Below are 3,480 nucleotides of genomic sequence, written 5' to 3'. Positions count from 1 at the left end.
GGTGGACTTGGCAGTGTTGGGTTGATGGTTGGACTCGATGATCTTAAAGATCCCTTCCAACCTAAGCGATTCTATGATGCTCTGTCCCTCCCAAGCGCTGCCCCATGCGGTGGCCGCTTCAGCTGGGGGAGGATTTAAAAGGCATTAAAACGGGTGGTTCGCACCGGCCCCGCAGGGCGCCGTGCTGCTGCCTTGATCTCGCTTGGGTTGGTTTTTTTTCCAAGGTGCGTAGAGCTGAAGGGAAAAAGGTTTTTGCGTGTGGCACTGGGTGGATGACCCCCTGTGTCTCGCCAGCTCTGCTCTCCTTCTGAAATCAGTCCCTCCACACTGGTGGGAAGGTTTCACCCATCCTTCGTCAGAGCGAACAGCGAAGCCGCTCGTGGCCACAGCCAGCGGCAGGGACTGCTGCGCCAGCATCCCCATCCCGAGGAAACTGCTGCTGAATCGGCCAACGATGGGTCCTTTGAGCCTTGGAAAAAGGTGCTGGAGACACAGGGGACTTGGGGAGAGCTCCTGAGGAACCAACCCTTTGGGCTTACAATGCTTTAGAGACCTAAACCATTCTTCCCGGCACCAAGAGCTGCCAATTCGCGATCCAGCAACCATGCGAGGGTAAAGGCAGGTGGCTGAGAGAAATTCAGGGCTACAGGTTGCTCGTATAGGCACTGATTATTTCAGATATTTCGGTGGCTTCTGTCAAGAAGGTGGAGACGGTTCTGCTGATCCCACTTGGCCGACCGGCAGGGACTGGGTCGAAGGATGGGGTTAAATGCAAGGCAGTGGGGCTGAAGTCCAAGTGAGTTTTGGAAATACCGTCGTCCCCCCCCACAAAGGAGAGTCTTTATCCTTGTCTCAGCTCCAAGTGTCACACCAGGGCAGGTAAGAGCAGTCAGCGCTGTCACTGGACCAAGATGGGCCATGTCGACCTCTGACAAGGTCCAGTTCCTCACCTATCCCTGGTCTTCGACTATTTTAAGGAAAGTCCATCTCTGGAGCCCTCAACATAAGAAGAACATGGACATGTTGGAGCAGGGCCAGAGGAGGCCCCGGAGATGCTGGGAGGGCTGGAGCCCCTCTGCTGGGAGGACAGGCTGGGAGAGTTGGGGGGGTTCAGCCTGGAGAAGAGAAGGCCAAAAAGGGGAGAGCTCAGAGCCCCTTCCAGTGCCTAAAGGGGCTCCAGGAGAGCTGGGGGGGACTCTGGGTCAGGGAGGGGAGCGATGGGACAAGGGGGGACGGTTTGACACTGTCAGAGGGGAGATTGAGATGAGATGTAAGGAGGAAATTGTTGCCTGTGCGGGTGGTGAGCCCCTGGGGCAGGTTGCCCTGAGAAGCTGTGGCTGCCCCATCCCTGGAGGTGTTCAAGGCCAGGTTGGACGGGGCTTGGAGCAACCTGGGCTGGGGGGAGGTGGCTCTGCCCAGGGGGGTTGGAACGAGATGATCTTTAATGTCCATTCCAACCCAAACCATTCTATGATTCTGCCCATGTTCTTGTCCCCTGGCTGTGAGGCACCAGAGATGCTGAGTTTCAGCAGAACTTCTCCCAGTATTGCTGGTGCCATTATTTGATGTTTTCAGCCCATGTCCTACCAAGAACTGTGCACAGATTGCATGTCTTAATTCATTATTTTAGTTTTTCTAAGACATTTCCCATCTTAAATCGCATCTTCTGCTGGGCTCAGAGGGGGTGTTCAGTGTCTGGAAACTGCCTGGATCATCCCAAAAGCTCCTGGTTTGGAAACCAGCAGCACACCAGGGCAACACAGGTCTGGGAACCCTGAGCCACTCCTCTAATTTTGGGGCTGGATCTCACATCAAAAGCTGGCCCTGCTCTGGGGCTCGGACCAGAGACCTCGAGGGGTCCCATCCAGCATCCACAAGTCTGGAAATTAAACTGGCAGCTGTGCAAAATCACTGCAACAATATTTAAGCCCCTCTGTGGTGGTCTTTGAGGTGGAGCTCATCCGTGTGGGGTGGCTGCTGAAATTCCCACTCTTTTGGGCTGCGGTGTGGCATGTTAGATGTCTGCAGCAGAAAAACACAGCAAAAGGTGCCCAGACAGGGCGAGGGATGAGCACAAGGGCACAGCCCCTAAGAGAGCCAACCCAGAGAGCATCACCAGGATCTTCAAGTTGGTAGAGAGGAGAAGGGAGCAAAGTTGCAAAATGCAAGGAGAAAAAGCAGCTGTGGGATTTCGGAGATGTTTTCTCCATATCGTCCTCTCACGGTGCGTACCGCATCCTCCCCTCTCACAGTGGGTACCACTTCCCAATCCCACGGTGGATAGAACCATAGAATGGTTTAGGTTGGAAGGGACCTTAAAGACCATCTATTTCCACCCCCTGCCCTGGGCAGGGACACTTCCCACCAGCCCAGGTTGCTCCAAGCCCCGTCCAACCGGGCCTTGACCGCCTCCAGGGATGGAGCTTCCACAACTCCTGCAATTGGGTACCGCATCCCAATCCTGTGGTGGGTACCACATGCAATAGCCCAGGATCCCATCCCACTCATTGAGCCACAAGGGCACCAGGACCATGATGCTGTGGGAGATAAGCCATTCTGCCCGGGTGCTGAACACCCCACCATGGGTGCTGAGCATCCCCCAATCTTGGTGCTGAGCACCCTGGGGCCCTCGGGGCTGAGCATCCCCCCCAGGTGCTGAGCATTCTTCCTCAGGGCTGAACAACCTTTCTTGATGCTGAGCATCCTCCTTGGGGCCTGACCACCACCTTGGGTGCAGAGCGTCCCCTTGGGTGCTGAGCACCCTTCTTCAGGGCTGAGCATCACCCAACCTTGGTGCTGAGCATCCCACCTTGGTGCTGAGCATCTCCCTTGATGCTGAGTACCTTCCCTCGGGGCTGAACATCCCACCTTGGTGCTGAGCATCCTCCCTCGGGGCTCAGCAGCCCCGCTGGCGCTATGCCCTTTTACGCATCTCCTTCATCTCCTTGCGGCCACGTCCATGGCTCATGGCGGACCATGATGTCCCTGTCCCCACCAGCATCCTCAGAGCCGCGGCTTCCGCGCCGCCCGGCACGTCCCCAGCGCTTGTTTACTCCTCACGTCCCGCCGCGTCGCTTCACCCCAAGCGCTTCCTGGGCTGGTGTCTGAAAATAGCTATTTTTAACCTTTTAAAAATAGAAAGTCTCGTAGAATAGCAGCTCCTGTTTTTCCATTCCCTTCTCATTTCATCTTACGGCGAAGGAACCCGAGCCGGGCTGCACCAGGGGTGGTGGGAACCCAGCCCCGTAAACAGGCTCCTGCAAACCGGGCGCTGGGGGAAAACACACGTGCGTCTTGAGAACGAAAAGAAAGGAAAAAAAGAGAAGGGGGGTGGGAAAAAAACCAATAGAAAGGCTGTCCACCTTTCATACGGAGCCTTATTTGGTATTTTCATGAAAAGTTATATCTTCACACTGTAAAAAGTGCCACTTATTACTCATGCTTTACTAGGTAAGTGTATTTTCCTTGGCATCAAGCGCG

This window comes from Charadrius vociferus, unplaced genomic scaffold (genome assembly GCF_000708025.1).
Source record: "Charadrius vociferus isolate BGI_N301 unplaced genomic scaffold, ASM70802v2 scaffold407, whole genome shotgun sequence".
NCBI lineage: Eukaryota > Metazoa > Chordata > Aves > Charadriiformes > Charadriidae > Charadrius > Charadrius vociferus.
This window is presented reverse-complemented; position numbering follows the sequence as displayed.